Below are 16,956 nucleotides of genomic sequence, written 5' to 3'. Positions count from 1 at the left end.
TGGAGAAGAAAATGGCAAACCACTCAAATATCTTTGCCAAGAAAACTCCAAATGGGGTCACAAAGAGAGGGATATGACTGAAATAATGGAACAAAAACTTTCATTTATTATAAGTATAGTAAATATAAGTAAGATAAAAAGAAAAGCAGACAAATTACATTATATTCAAAGGCATTGTAGGTGGCCTTAGTAAATATAAACAAGATAAAAAGAGACAGGCAAGTAAACTACATTATACTCAAAGGCACTACAGATAAAGATTCAATACCAGTACTGATAACATAATAGCAATATCTAAATAGGAGCCTTCAAAAATAACAAAATAAATAAGCAGTTAGCTAAAGTAATTTTTGTTGTTGATATTCTTATTATTTTTTTTAAAATATATTTTATTTCTTTTCAGTTCATAACATTCACTTCCACAAGAATTTGAATTCAAAATTTTCTCCCCATCTCTCCCCACCCCCAAACCTAGGACAACATGCATCCCATTCACCCCTTCCTCCAGTCTGTCCTCCCTTCTATTACCCACTCTTCTTCCATCCCCCTTCCCCTCTTTTCCTATAGGGCAAAATAGATTTCTGTACTCCATTGCCTGTATAGCTTAATTTCCAGTTGCATGCTAAAACAATTTTTAACATTTATTCTTAAAGCTTTGAGCTCCTTATTCTCTCCCTCCCTCCCTACCTGCTCTCATTGAGAAAACTAGCAATTCAATATAGGTCATACATGTATAACAGTGCAAAGCACTTCCATAATATTTATGTTGTAAAAGACTGACTACATTTCCCTTTGTCCTATCCTGCCCTTCATTTATTCCATTCTCTCCCTTGACCTGTCCTCCCATAATAGTGTTTTGCTTCTGATTATCCCTTTCCTCAATTTGCTGTCCCTTCTATCATCTTCCCTCTCCTATTCCTTTCCCCTTTGTCTTCCTGCAGATTTCCATGTCTAATTGAGTGTGTTATTCCCTCAAGCCAAATCCCATGAGAATAAGGCTCAATTATCACCTTTCATCTCCCCCTTCTTCCTCTCCTTACAAGCTCTTTCTTCCCTCTTTTATATGAGATGATTTGCTACATTCTACCTCTCCCTTTCTCTTACTCCTAGTACATTCCATTCAACAGTAAACTTCAATTTTTAGATATTCTCCCTTCATATTCAGTTCCCCCTGTGCCCTCGCCACCCCCTCTCTTTCTCTCTCCATATATATGTATATATGTACATATACACATGTATACACATACACCCATGTACATATACATACCTACATATATATATGTATAATATACACATAAATACATCCCCATACACACCTACATATATATTCTCTCCAACTAAAGGTTGGTCTGAAAAAGGTCTCATAAGTTACAAATAACATCTTTCCATGTAGGAATATAAACAGTTCAACTTTAATGAGTTCCTTAAGGCTCCTTTTTCCTGTTTACTTTTTCATGTTTCTCTTGATTCTTGTATTTGAAAATCAGATTTTCTATTCAGCTCTGGTCTTTTCATTAAGAATGCTTGGAAGTCCTCTATTTCATTGAAATTTCATTTTTTCCCCTTTAGTATTATACTCAGTTTTGCTGGGTATGTGATTCTTGGTTTTAATCCTAGTTCCTTTGACCTCTGAAATACCATATTCCAAGCCCTTTGATCCCTTAGTGTAGAAGCTGCTAAATCCTGTGTTATCCTGATTGTATTTCCACAATACTTGAATTGTTTCTTTCTGACTACTTGCAATGTTTTCTCCTTGACCTGGGAACTCTAGGATTTGGCTACAATATTGCTAGGAGTTTTCCTTTGGGATCTCTTTCAGGAGATGATCAGTGGATTCTTTCTATTTCTATTTTACCCTTGAGTTCTAGAATATCAGGGCAGTTTTCCTCGATAATTTCTTGAAAGGTGATGTCTAGGCTCTTTTTTTAATCATGGTTGTTAGGTAGACCAATAATTTTTAAATAATCTCTCCTGGATCTGTTTGCTAGGTTAGTTGTTTTTCCAGTGAGATATTTCACATTATCTTTTATTTTTTCATTCTTTTGACTTTGTTTTGTAATTTCTTGGTTTCTCATAAAGTCATTAGTTTCCTTCTGCTCCATTCTAATTTTTAAAGAACTGTTTTCTTCAGTGAACTTTTGAACCTCCTTTTCCATTTCATGTAGTCTGCTTTTTAAAGCATTCTTCTGCTCATTGGCTTTTTGGACCTCTTTTGTCATTTGAGTTTTTCTATTTTTAAAGGTGTCATTTTCTTAAGCAATTTTTTGAGTCTTCGTTAGAAAGCTGTTGACTTATTTTTCATGATTTTCTTGCATCACTCTCATTTCCCTTCCCAATCCTCCACCTCTCTTACTTGATTTTCAAAATATCTTTTGAGCTCTTCCATGGCCTGAGCTCATTGCATGTAATTTTTGGAGGTTTTGGATGTAGAAGCCTTGACTTTGATGTCTTCCTCTGATGATATGCTTTGTTCTTCCTCATCCAAAAGGATGGAAGAAAATACCTGTTCACCAAGAAACCTTATTTTTTTTCCCCTTTTTGGGGCATTTTGCCAGCCAGTTACTTGACTTTTGAGTCCTTTGTCAAGTGGAGGGTATACTCTAGGGACCTGTAAGTTTTCAGTTATTGCAAGGTGGCACAATCAAGGGAGAGGATTTTCCTCCTCTCCTGGCCTGTGCTCTGGTCTGTGAGTAACCACAAGTACTCCTTTCTACTCAGGATCTGTGAGTAGGTTTCCTTCTCCAGAGCCTCCAGTAGCTCCAGCATGCCAGTGCTCTTCCTCACCCCAGGACCGCCACTCAGAACTGTGACTCAGATCAGTCAGTCAATTCCCCGAGGGTCTTTAGCATAAGGGCTCCAAAAGTGGATAGTGCTGCTGCCCTGGGACCAGGGCTGGGGCCAGAAGCCACTCCCCTTTCACCTAGGAAAATCAAGTTGTATCGAAAATGAAAGAGAAACATTTGATAACTGAAGAAGAAATAAAGGAAATGATCAGAAACTATTTTGTTATTATAATATATATACTTTTATATTGCAATATTATATAATCATATAAGTTATTACATATATTTTCTCAAAACTGGTAACTTAGAGGAAATAAATTGATAAAAATATAGAATATTCATATTAATAAAGGAAGAAATAGACTAAATGACTGTCAGAAAAAGAAACTAAACAATTATAAAATAAGCTAAAAAAAATCTGTTAGGACTAATGGTATTCACATGTAAATTTTATCAAACATTAAAAGAGCAATTCCAGTATCACATAATTTATTTGCATTAATGACAAAAGAGGATATTCTTCCAGGCTCTTTTTATGATAGCAGTGTGGATTTAATAGCTGAACTAGGAAGAGGCAAAGCAAAGAAAGGAAACCACCAATATCACTAATTAATTTTGATGCAGAAGTTTTAAACAAGATATATGTAATGGGGAGAGTTACAAGCCTTTCAGGTAACATTAGGGCCAAAGCAAGAATATCCATTGCTATTTGACTTAATGTTAGAAATCCTGCCCATAGCAACACGACAAAAAGACATTGAGAGAATGAGCATAAATCATGAGAAAACACAATTATCTATTTTAAAAAATAAGTATTTATTGACACCTTCTGTTTCTTACATCATATCACAAGTATCTTTCTCCCTGCCAAAGATTATCTTATGGATCTTATAATTATAGATCTAATCTACATGATCATCTTCTAGGACTAATAATATTTTTTAGAGAGGGGAAAAATAATCAAGACAATTGGTCAGTATATTGAAAAAGTCTGAAAACGTGCAGTGTTTAACACCTGTGGACCTCTCTTTTCCACAAAGGAGTGAGTGAGTTGTGGGTGTCCACTCCTATCTCTTCAGTTGAGTAGTTTTTGAACGTGTAATTTTATTATATTTAATTTTGATTTTTTTGGCACATAGCTCTTTCCATTTCCATTGCTGTAATTACTGTGTATGTTGTTTCCTTGGTTCTGTTTACTTCATTATGCTGCATCAGTTCATATAGATTTTTCCATGTTTCTATGTATTCATCTCACACATAATTTCTTACACGTGACATTCATGTAATAAAATTTATTTGACTTTTCCCCAGTTGATGAACATCTACTTTGTTTCCAATTCTTATCTACCCCAAAAAGTGCTGCTATAAATAATTTTGGTATATATGGGGACTTTTCTTCATATTGATGTCTTCAGCAAAGTTAGTAAAAGTCTCTTTTTCAAAGTATATTGATGTGTTAATCACTTTTTTGCATAATTCCAAGCTGCTTTCCAAAATGTTTGTACCATTTCATAATGAATTACAGTGCCTTTCATCCTCTAACTCCTCCACCATTGACCATTGCCATTTTTTGATATTTTTGAAGTGTGAGTTGAAATCTCTTAGTTATTTTGATTTGCATTTAATAGTTTGGAATATTCGTTTCGTTGTTACTCCTTAGAACTTCTTCTTTTGAGAACTTTTTACATCTTTTGACCATTTATCTGTTGGGGATGACTTTTATTTATATTTATTTATGTGGTGGCTATGTATAATGTAATACTTATAATATAATAATATGTTGTTTATATATCTTGGATGCTAAACAATTAGCAAAAAAATTTAATACAAAGATTTTCTTCCCCAGTTCAGTCACTTTCCTTTTTATGGTAGGTTTTTGTTTGTGCGGAAACTTTTAGTTTCAAGTATTCAAAGTATTCTTCATTTTTTCTTTTGTAATTGTCCATCTTTTGTTAAGAATACATCTACTCAGGGCTGGAGAAGTATATGATGAATTTATCTCCTAAATATTTTATAGTATGATCTTTAATATTAAATTTGTTTATCCACCTAGGATGTATGGTAGAAGATGGTATAAGGTATTGGTCTAAGGCTAGTTTCTGCCAGATTGCTTTCCTAGCAGTTTTTTTTCCAATGTTCATGTTTACTCTGTGTCTACATAGATAGTAATATTACCAATATTAATTTATACTTTTAATGTTATACCAATCAAATTAACAAAGGCACACTTCAAAGAACTTGACAAAAAAAAATTATTTGGAAAAACAAAAGATCTAGAAAATCACAAGAAATGACTAAGAAAAGTAGGGAAGAGCATTTCATGACCTTAAACTATATTATGAAGTAACAGTCATTAAAACAATTTTTTATTCATTAAAAATATATAGAGAGAAGGAGCACTGGAACAGACTAAGTAAGGGAGAATCAGAAATCAAAGGAACTCAGTAATCCAGTTTTTGATAGAATGAAAAACATTACTTAGGAAAAAATTCCTTTTCTGTAAAAACTGCTGGGTATATTATGTTTTTGAAGATATTCCATTTTCATGTTTGTGTTCTCAGTTTTGTTAGTATATAACTGTATCATATATTCTGTTTTTATTTTTTCTGGTTTTGCTGTGAGTAGGGTTTTTCTCTGTTATCCAATTTGTTGCTTTTTTGTTTTATTGGGTTGTTTAATACCACAATTAAAATTATGAGAATTAGGCTTATATTTTCTTCCATCTGTATCTAATATTGAGGGGTTTTTTCCCCCAAGATTTTTTCCCTCTTCTTCAGTTATTTTAATCTTTTTTTAAGGTGACCTTGTTTCTATCGACTCTGTTCCCCTCACTGCTGATCTTCTGGTCTCACTTGTTATCCTAGCCCCTTTGGGGTTTTATTTATTAGTTCCCTTTCCCTCCAGATTTTAGCTGATTATGTAATTGTTTTCTTCCCCCTTTTTGCCCCTTATTCAAGTAGATTTCCCCTTCCTCTCTCCTTCAACTAGCTCTTGTTTTATTTTTTCTTTTATTGCACCTCTTTCCAAAAAGAATTTCTGTTACTCCTTTCATTATCCACCTCTCTTTCTGCTTTCTTCCTCATTCTCTGATCATGACCCCGACAGTTATCTGGTTTCTCTCTTTTCCTTGTCCACTCTAGTGGTTTTTTCTACTGCTCTGTAGGGCCTATCTCATGGATTCCCCTTTTCTATTGAATCTCATTCCTGGAGCAGTGACATTTATTGCAGATTTCAGAAGGAACTGTTGCTCCATGGTAGGGCCCCTCTCCCATCATGTCCCAGATTATTCTTTCCCTCCCTCCCCAAGTGATTTAATACTTTGCCTTGAATACTTTTTTTTATCCCCAATTGCTTTTCCTTGTTTTCTCCCCGGTTCCTTGCTTTCTTATTCCCAGGTACTAGGTGCCCCCCAGAGTTCCAACTCCCCCCTCTCTTGATGTAGTTTTAGTGATTATTTTTTCAAGCACCAAATCCATTGGACTATATGCAGGGCAAGGTGCTTATCCTTGTGCATGGAACATCTCTCTTCCGTAGGAGCATTCATCTATGGAACTCCCTTCTCCACCGTTGCTACAAATTCTTCTTCCACACGTATCTCCCCTTCCCCCCCAGACCTTAGTCCTTTTTTCCCTTGTCCTCACCTTTGTTCCCTGTAGGCTCTTCTCTTTCTGAGACTACAGGATCATCTTCAGTTCTGGTTTTCTTCCTAAAAATGTTTTAAATTCCTCTTTATTGAATGTTGATTTCTTTTTACGTATGTTTAAACTCACATTTGTAGGGTAGATTTCCCTGGGCTGCATCCTGAGCTCCACTGCTCTTTAGAGTGCATTCCATGCTGTCCTACTGTTTCTGATGGATGCAAAATAGTTTTGGGTTAGTTGAATTTCCTTTCCTTTCTTTTATATTTGAAAATCTTTCTCCTGATGGCTTGAAGAACTTCTTTTTTCTAAATTGAATTGTTAAATTTAACCACTGTATGTCTTGGAGTTTGAAGCCTTGAATTTTTGGGGGTTTTTTTTCCCTTTGCAGGCAATCTGTTAATTCTTTCAGTGTAATTTATATTCTATGTTCAGAAGTTCTGGCCTGTTCTCTTCTGTTGTTTCCTGCATGTTAAGATTAAGGTATTTTTTCCTCTTGTTCTTCTGAGAGACCTATGATCCTTAGGTTGTCTCTATACATCCTATCTTGGAGACAGTATGTTTTGCTTGCATACTGAGATTATTTTAAAAGATGTTATTGCTTTTTGCTTCTCTTCTAGATTTTTTTTTCTCTTCTATATATTTGAATTCCTAATTTGTTTTCTCTTTTGTTTCTTTGGTGACAATTGCCGTTGCAGATTCTAGGTTTTCTAATTTTTTCTGTGTAGGCCATAAATTCTGCTTTCATAGTTCTTATTTCTTTTTTGAACGACTCAGAAACAATGTGTTGTAGTTCCATGTTGTCCATGCATTGCACAAAATCATTTATCTTACCTTTTTTTTTTTTTTTTTTTTTTTTTAAGATGCCTAGACTTATTTACTAGATCTGGAGGGCATGTTTTCCCTGTTAATTTATCTGCTTATGTTCAAGGTCTTTGAATTTTCTTCTTGAGTTGTTTGGTTATTTCACTTTCTAACTCTGTCCCCGTAGAACCTCTTAAAGTTTCTTAAACTTTTTCCACTTGCAACCCCTTCCAGAGCTTCTTAAATTGTGGGTTGGGACGGGACACACAGTTTAAGAAGCACTGCGTATTTCCTTGGAGACTAGATCTTGAAGTAACTCAGCCTCCTTCTACATTGGGCGATTCATGGTTCCTCAGAATATGTCTCTACCTTTAGTGACGTGTGTTCAGAAGTGGTACCAGTTGTATAGCTCTTTCCCTCAGGCTTATTAGAGGGCTACTCAGCTTCTCTTCCCACTTCCCCATCATGTCCTGTTCTACTCACTCTGGGCAGTTGAATGAGTTCCTGCACTGGTGATACTGAGTTGTTTGCCTTTGTACCATGGTGCTTTGGAGTTGTTTGCCCCATTCACATGCAGAACTGCCTGGTTGGTGCCATAGGGTACTTTGTCTCTGCATGGACAGTTTAAAGCTTGGTAATACTGATGCTACAGGGCCATCTGAACCTGTGTGGCAGAAATACCTTGTTATTTGCTAAGGGGTTGTCTCCCACCACAAGTCAGTTCAGATCTTTGCTATGCTGATGCTATAGTGTGGTCCCCATTAGGTTTTTGCTCCTGAAGATATATTGCCTCCTGGGGTTATTGTCTGTTCCTGCCTTAGCAAACTTCCATAGCCTAGAACCAGTCTCCATGGGGGTATGGTGATGGGTGTCAGGGAATCTAGGGTTAAGTTTTATTCTAAGTGTTGACCTGTGCATCAGATTTGCTAGTGTAGCCTTAACGTGGGTAACCTGGGAGGCCTGTTATTTGAGCTCAGGGTCAGTGGGCATCATTTTGTGAGGGTTATTTTTTTTTTGCATCCTGTTGGAGCAGGTGTGCTAGTGGCTGCTAAATTAGTGCTCAGGATTAGTTTTTCTTTGTGAATTGTTATTTAAGTTGTTCTTCTTGGGCTTCTTGCTTTTTTGTTATTCTTCTACCTTTGATGCATAATATCTCTTTTGGGAGTCTTTTGAAAACTAGTGGAAAGTGGCTATAATGTCCAGTCTTAAACTATTAGTCAGTTTTTTTTTATGTCACCTGCTAGCCAACCATATCTTCCTTGTCCTTGATTCTTTTCAAAACAGATTTTAGGGCTTTTATCCTTGTAGACACAGCATTCTCACCTAACCCTAATCACAGAATTGCAGAGTGAGAGAAGTCAGGTGTTATAGAACACGCGTCCAACTCCTTCATTTTGCAGATAAGGAAACTGACTCACCTGAGATTACATACCTAGTAAGTGGCAGAGGCAGGATTCAAATCTTTTAATTCTTTTCATGAGCACAAGCTGTTCTGAGTCTTGATTGATTTTATCAGATAATAATTTGTGTCTTTTGTAAATCTGATAATGCCTGTCTTCCTTGCCTTCCTCAAAGTCTTGTTAAAGATATTGAACAATACTGCTGTGAGGATTGGATTGAATCTGTGCAATGTCTCTAAGAGATCTTCTAGGTTTATGATAATCATTTGTGATATTACCTAATAATACTATGATCTAGCTAGCTTTTTACATATCAAAGAGACTTCAGATATTTTGCTTTCTCTATTTTCCATGAATGTTGTGTTCTGCAATTTGGAAGTCTCTTTGTGGAAGATTGGACTAATGCAGTGGACCTGGAGTCAAGAAAATCTGAGTTCAAATCCAGCCTCAGACTCTAACCCTGGGCAAATCATTTAGCCCTGTTTGTCTCAGTTCCCTTATATGTAAAATGATTTTGAGAAGGAAATGGCAAACCACTTCAGCATCAAATGGGGTCATGGAAGAGTTGGATGTTATTGAAATGACTGAATGACAACAACAATGACAAAGACTATGTTTGGAGCAGATAAGCTTTAAACTGAGCAGAGATTTTTTTTTTTTGAAGTGTTGCTAAAACTAGCACAGCAAATCTCTATTCATTATCCTGAGAGTGCCCAAAGATAGATCTCTGTGACTGAAGCAGATAGTTTATAAAGATATTCTTCTATCTCTCTCACTAAGCAAAATTGTCTTCTCCCTGGAAATCTTGGAAGTTAACCCCACAGAGGTAGAACTGTCCATGTAATTTGTGGAGTCCCTGTTGGTTCTTACTAAGCATTAATTTTCATAAGACTTAAATCTTTTTTCATAATTTAGATTTGAAAATGTGTTGGTATGAATGGGTTGGAGAGGAGGTTATGTTGTGAAATAGAACAGCCATATAATTTTATCCTTTGAAACTATAGAACTATGAACTTTAGTTCAATAACTAAAGATGTGGTGCTGAATTTACAGTATTATTTTTATTTTTTAACATCTTGAGTTTTCCATAGTTATTATGTGTATTGCAATAAAAAGCTCTTGCAACATAATCCAGATAATAATAATAATAGGTAGTTTATATACCATTTTAAAATTTGCAAAGTGCTTTACAAGTGTAATCTCATTTAATCCTTACAGTAAGTAACCTTAGAAGCTAGCTGCCATTATGATCTCCATTTTATAGATGAGGAAATTTAGACAGAAATCTCTTAAGGCAGAGGTTTACTTACCCAGAGTTAGTCTGTCTGAGATAGCATTTGAAGTTAGTCTGTCTGAGACAGCATTTGAATTCAGGTCTTCCAGACTCTAAGTCTCACATTCTGTTGCATCATCTACCTGCCTAGGGGAAAGGTATATATTAGTGACAATATGGTAAAAAGATGGATATGAGAAGTAGAGATATTGTAGGGATAAAGTGGATAAAATTTGGCAACTGATTGGATTTAGAAGGGTTGAGAGACTTTGAAGAGTCTGATTCAAAGATTATAAATTTTTTCCAACTTTTTGTTTCTAGAGAAAGTTCTTTTCCTTTGTTCCCATCAGTGTTTTTGCACTAATTGACCCAGTCTCTACATTGACTTGCATATCATAGTCTGGATAATAGGTTTTCTTCATCATACTCTCAGTGCATATGTAGATTTTTTGCATAAAATTTTTTTTTAAAGATGGAAAGGAACTTTGTGGGTTGATAATTACTAATAGCCTTCAGTCATGTTTTTGTTGTTGGAATAAGGTTCACTAATAGCCTTCAGTCATGTTTTTGTTGTTGGAATAAGGTTGGAATAAAGTTGTTGTTGGAATAAGGTTGGAATAAGGTTTTTTCCAAATTTGGAAATTTTCGTTGACTACTTTGTTGACTACTTATCTCTTAAGTATCTTAAGAATTGATTCTTTGTTAATCTTAAAATTGCTGCCTTCTCACTGGAACCATCTGTGTATAAATTGTAGTATTATCAGAATACCTTCTGCAGGGATTTTTTTGTAAGATACCTCTATGATAAAAGCCTTTGTGATGTAAAGTCAAATCCTAATAATAGGACTCTAAAGTGGATTCTAGATATGTTCTCTAATGCTAACCATATAAGGGAGTTCTTTTTATTGTTCCCCTTTGCACATGTAGGGATTAGGTGTACACACATCTATTAGTATAGTTGACAAATAATTGTGAAGTGACAGTAGAAGCAAGAGCAGTGAAATAATATTCTGCTACTACCCTTTTTCACCTTCCCATTTTCCTTTCAGGGAGTTCAGTCCCTTGTGGATGTCCAAAACTACACATTTCCAAAATAAAACTAGTCAGTGTTCAGTAGACATCTTAAATACAATATGTCTAAAATAAACTCATTTCTTTTCTCTCTGAAAACTTCCTTCTTCCTGTTTTCCCAGTGATATAGAGGACAACATCATCTTCACGACTCCTGGCTCAAAACCTAGTACTCATCTTCAACTCTTCACTATCTCCCCCTCATCCCACCTACGTATCCCGTTTGTTTCCAAGACTTGTTAATTTTACCTTTACAGCATTTTTCTAAAAGCACATTATTCATACATTAACACCTCATACCTAGACTGATGAGTACCCCATCACCTCACACCTGGAATATTGCAGTAGATTGCTGGTGGATCTGCCTGCTTTAATTCTCTCCCTACTCTAGTAACCATTATTCAGCAACCAAAGTGATTTTCCTAAAGTACAGGTCTGACTGTGTCACTCCCCTATTCAGTATACTCTGCTGGCTCCCTATTGCCTTCCCAAGATCACATACGTAATGCTGTGTTTGACATTTGAAGCCTTTTATATAATCTAGCTCCCTTCTCCTTTTCCAATCTTCTTATAGTTTACTTCCCAGAACGTACTCCTTGCTCTGTTCCATGAACAAGATACTCCAATCCTCAGCTCTGGGCATTTTCTCTTGCTGTCCCTCATGCTTAGAATGTTCTCCCTTCTCATCTCTGCCCACTGACATTCCTGGCTTCCTTCAAACTAAACCTTCCAACTAAAATTTCATCTTTTACAAACCCTTACCAATTCCTCTTAATTCTAATATACCTTTTTTTTTTTTGGTAATTATTTCCTATTCATCCTATGTATAGTTTGTATATATTTTGTTTACATGTTGTCTTCTCCATTATATTGTAAACTCCTTGAGGGCAGAGCCTGTCTTTTTTTTATCTCCAGTGCTTAGCTTGGTGCTTGACATGCAGTACAAACTTAATAAATGATTGATCAACTGTATCTTAATCAGTTCTGCCAAGATTTATAGGTGCCTTAGGTAAAGGAAGAAAGTCTATTGAAGGCAGAGACCAAAGCTAAGGACAGGTGACTGTGGGGTGAATCTTAAATTAGGTTGAGGATATATATCCTGCGCAAGATGTGGCTGTTGATCTGTGATGGACAAGGAAAGTCTGCTGTGGTTTGATGGCCAGGAAAGGAGTGATTTGCTGTGCAAGTGGGATAAGCTTGTGCAGATTAGGAGAGATGGGAAGAAGGAAGAGAGAAGGAAGAAAGTCACAGAACATTTAGCTAATTAATTGTATGACAGAGAAACCAGAACCTCATTCCACACTACACCTGCTTAATCCTCTCCTACAAAACTCCCTCTGTTCTTAAGTTGTGCTGGAGCCAGACCTCATTCCCTAAAAACACTTTTCTCATTTCTCCTTCACATCTTTAAAAAGCCCCAGGCTCTTAGAATATTTAATGCTAGCTGATCTTATTGCTAACTTTGGTGAGCCAGAGAGACTCTAGCAGCTATAGAAAAAAAATTGATTAGTAGTAGAGAACCTGGGTAGGGGATTTTACGTGCCAGCTGTTCCACAGGGCTCTCTTTGTCGGCCCTTTCGTACCTATTAATTTTTGATGTCATGGGGGAGGTTCTTGACTGAAGTTCTTGATGTTTTTTTATTTCCTAATCTTAGCCAGCTAATTAAATATTTTTAAAATTAAGTGTTATTTTTCAGTCTGCAAATATCCACCTTTTTCTCCTCTCTCCCTTCAAATTGAGAAAGAAAAACAAAACTATTATTATAAACATATATAGTCAAGCAAAACAAATTTCCAAATTGGTCATGAGAAAAGAGAAATGTCATTCTGCATTCACCTTTGTCAGGAGTTGAATATCGTGTTTTATCATGTCACCTCTGGAATCTGGTTCAAAGTTCTTTGTCTTTATTATAGTCTTAATATAAACATTTTTCTCCTGGCTCTGTCCATTTTACTTTTCATCAGTTCATACAAATATTGGTAGGTTTTTCTGAAACTATCCTCATAATTTTTTACAGCACAGTGGTATTCCATTATATTTATATAATGTCTTCACCATTCTTCAATTGATGGGTATCCCCTTGGTTTCTAGTTCTTTGCTGCAGCAAAAACAGCTGCTATAAATATTTTTGTACAGCCTTAAAGTTTGTTTTGCTTAGGACTTATCTTCCTCTTATTCCATCCTCTCCCCCCTACCTTGTATATCATGTGTTCCTGTGGAGTGAAATGTATATCTACAATCTGTGTGTTTTTTCTTTCCTCCTTTGAATAGTTCATATGAGAAAGAGGTTTGAGTGTCAGCTGTCCCCCTATCCCCTTCCTGTTTGTGTAGACTTCTATTTGCATATCCCAATTATGTGAAATAATTTTCTTTTTTTAAAAAGAAAGGACAATTTTTATTAGATGATTATTTTAATACAAAAAAAACCACCATTAAAATTAGAAGGAAAACAAATAATTGGGAAAGGCTTCATAGAAAATTTGTCTGATAAAGGACTCATGTCCAAAATTTATTAAAAGAGATTCAAATTTATAAGAACAGTACCTGCAAGGGGGGAGGGGGGCAAGAAAAAACTGTAAATTGATATTAATGGACAATTTTCAGAGGAAGAAAACCAAATTATCAAGAAACGTATAAAATGCTACAAATTTCTAATAATTAGAGAAATTAGAATTAGCAAACTTCTGCATTTTCCTCTTACACTTGTAAGATTGTACAACATTGCAAATGATAGAAACCAGGAGACGGAGACATAGAAGAGGGAAAAATGAAGAAAGAACAAAAGCAAAAGATGTCGAGACAGCCTTTTTTTTTTTAATGGAGAAAAAAGAAGAAAGATCAAAAAGAAGGCCAGAAAAAGGACAGTTTTGAAATATGCAGGTAGATCTTAGTTGTGTTGTTATAAGAAAGTTGTATATTATAGAGGCCTGGCATTTTGTATACAGCCCTCTTTTTTTTTCTCCACTACGTTTATGCAATTTACTTGATTTTTTTTTCATTTAGAACTAAAATGAAAAATTTTAAGAATCACTTTTTTTTTGAAAATTAAGGCAAACTATATCAATCAACAAGCTTTTACTAAGGATATATTACGTGCCAGCCTCAGAGCCAAGTTCTGTGGGGTACAGTAGCATACCCTTTATCTACCAGCTTTTAACCCCATCAAAAAAAATAGTTAATCTGGCACAACCTATTCTTGAAGAAGTCTTGCTGGTTCTTTGAATCTGTTGCTTCCTTGTATAGTTGCTCACTATCCATCCCTTTAATAACATGCTGTAGAATTATTTCCAGTAATTGAAGTAGAGTACACTGTCCTATTTTTGTAGATTCCATTCTTCTAACCTTTTGAAAAATCAGCACCATACTTCTCCTTCTTAATCCTTGTACTACCTCTCTTATTTTTCATGGTCTTTTAGAAATTACAGATGGTTACTTATTAATCATATCCTCTGTGAACTTCAGTCCTTTGAGTGACCTAGAAAATAGTTTGCCTGGGCCTTGTGACTTGAATTTACTAAGGGCAGGTACATATGCTCTGCTTGAATTTTTTTATTAGTCAGTTTTGTTCTGTCCCCTACAGCACAAAGATTATTATTCCTGTCAGAAAAAACAAAAATAAAATTAGAAATAGTAAAATTATATTTGAATAATGCAGTTTTTTTTCTGTTGTCCATTATTATGATTCTGTATACCCTGTACATTAGTCTTTTTCCTGTTGTTGTGGTTGTGGTTGTGTTTGTGGTTGTTGGCATTTTTCTTTACAATTCCTATTTAGCCTCAATTCACTTAAAGCTTTAGCAATCTTGACACTACCTTTCTGGAATCCAATTATACTGCCTTCTTTATCCTATGAGATAATTTTCCCTCGTCTTCCTTTTCTTACTATGCACTATCCCATTCCTCTTCCTCTCTCTTCTTTTAAGATCATCAAGACTTAACAGAACCATTCCCACGTTTTCTGTCTAATTAGAATCCTTCTCTTTCCCCTGATGATAATGGAGTTCTAAGGAGAAACATGTCGTTTCCCTGTATTAGAATGTATACAGTTTATCCTTGTTTAGTTCATTATGATTGTTCATTCATGTTCACTTTCTGTATTTGATTTCAAAGTTTCTCTGTAGCTCTAATCTTTTCATCAAAAATGCTTGAAAGTCCTCTTTTTTAATTTTAAGTTTGTTTTTTTTCCTCTTTAGAGTTAATGCAGTTTTGTAAGACAAGTTATCCTTTGCCTTCTGGAATATTATGTTCCAAGCTCTGCACTTCTGTATATACTAAGTGGTTGCTAAATAATAATGATGACACAATCCTAATAATAACATTTATATAGTACCTTCTATATATGTCTTCTACAATTATATCATTTGATCCTCACTATCACCCTGAGAGTTAGGTGCTATTATTCTCCCCATTTAACAGATAGGGAAACTGAGTGATCCTGTGATCTTGACTTGGTATTTGAATTCTTTCTGTCTGCTTATTGTATTTTTTTCTTTGACCTAGAAAATCTGGATTTTGACTATGATGTTCCTGGGAGTTTTGGGGTTTGGAGGAGGTGACTAGTTGATTTTTAATTTGTCTTCTGGTTCCAAGAGATCTTTTAAAATATGATGTATGGGCCCTTTGTTCCTATTTTTCAGGCAGTCTAATAATTCTCTTATTTTCTGCCAAGCCTAGAGGCCTGTATTGGGCTACCCGAGTCTTTCTTACCTGTCCAGGTCTTCGGCTGGCCACGCCGGATGCACGTATGAGAGAAAGGACGTTCCAGAGTCAAACAGGGGTTGAGCTTTATTACAGGGTTTCGGTTACAAGTGCAGGGGGTCTTCTTTCTTAGGACGAAGAGGGGGAGATTTCCTAAGAAGGCTAAGCTTAAGGGAATGGAAGTAGAAGTACAAGCGGGGGAGAGAGGGGGAGGGGAGAGAGGAAAGAAAAGAAGCGGAGCCCTACTTTTCTCTTTGGCTCCACACGTGCTAAGAGCGCTTTTAGGCTTCCTCATTCCTACTTAATCTTCAGCCACACAGTTTGCATCTCAATACCATGCTGTTAGGTAACTAGGTGTGCTCCAATCCGGGACGACCTCGAGGGCAGGGAGACTCCACCCATCAGGTATCTCCGGGGGAAAGGCGGAAATACCCGAGCTAGCCGAGCTAGCTCGGTCTGACCTTCTCGAACCCCCGCTGTTCATGGAGGGCCTCGTAAGACTCTAAGATTTAGAAGTCCCACTTTTACCTGCCCGAGACTGTCCACACGGAATTGAGCTTCCAGTCCCAACAATTTTCTTATACATAATAATTGTTTCTATGATTTCTCCTTTAAACTTCTCATTTAGAATTGCATTGTTAAGTATCCATCTCAGTTTGCATGTTTTGTTTATATTCTCTGAATTGGTTACTGTTTTTATGTTTATGGTCTGTGAAGGATATATTTACTATTTGTTTGTCTTCTTGTAATACACTTAATTTTTCCTTATGAATTTATATATATACTAAGGCATTTGCAGTATATAAATTTACTATTGATATTTGTTGTCCGTGACTGCTTTCAGCATAGTGTAATTTCTTTATGCCTTTTAATACTTTGAAGTTTGTTTTGGCTTTGTCTGATGATGTTTGCAACTCCTGCTTTTTTTTTATTCACTTGATTCATGGGCCTTACACTGATGGAATTAAAACTTCTAAGGTAACTGTTTTGGGTTCATTCTTCTAAATAGTTTCTATATTATGGCCTTGTTGCTCTGCCGCACTCCATTCTCTTTTCTATTGTGCCTCACTTTTAAAAATACCATTTCCTCTAGCTGATAGAGAACATGTTCCTTCACATTAGGAATTTTCTTATGTCCTCGATTATGGAATTTTTTGTCAACCTATGTCCTCTTCACGGTAATTTTCCTCCCTCATTTTGCCTGAACTATCTAGGATGAGAGTGCTTTCTCTAAGCATTAAAATCCTTTGTATGACCCCTCTTTTCCTTTATAGAGTATTATTTCACA

General features: G+C 35.7%; 1 protein-coding gene and 1 long non-coding RNA gene across 12 annotated transcripts in view; one reads left to right on the top strand and one right to left on the bottom strand.

The window, feature by feature from the left end:
- The window catches only part of MTA1 (metastasis associated 1), a 239,907-nt gene that overhangs the window by 96,947 nt on the left and 126,004 nt on the right, over positions 1-16,956 (top strand). The window lies entirely within an intron of this gene.
- On the bottom strand, positions 84-16,293 carry LOC140517985 (uncharacterized). 2 transcript variants are annotated; one of them, XR_011971806.1, is made up of 3 exons: positions 15,678-16,293; positions 9,936-10,041; positions 84-2,920 (listed from the first exon to the last, which is right to left on the bottom strand). It is a non-coding gene; the product is annotated as an uncharacterized lncRNA (long non-coding RNA). The 2 variants fall into 2 exon arrangements; XR_011971805.1 differs by having other exon boundaries at positions 9,936-10,045; positions 15,678-16,292.

The sequence above is a fragment of the Notamacropus eugenii genome, chromosome 1, assembly GCF_028372415.1.
Source record: "Notamacropus eugenii isolate mMacEug1 chromosome 1, mMacEug1.pri_v2, whole genome shotgun sequence".
Lineage (NCBI taxonomy): Eukaryota > Metazoa > Chordata > Mammalia > Diprotodontia > Macropodidae > Notamacropus > Notamacropus eugenii.
This window is presented reverse-complemented; position numbering and strand designations above follow the sequence as displayed.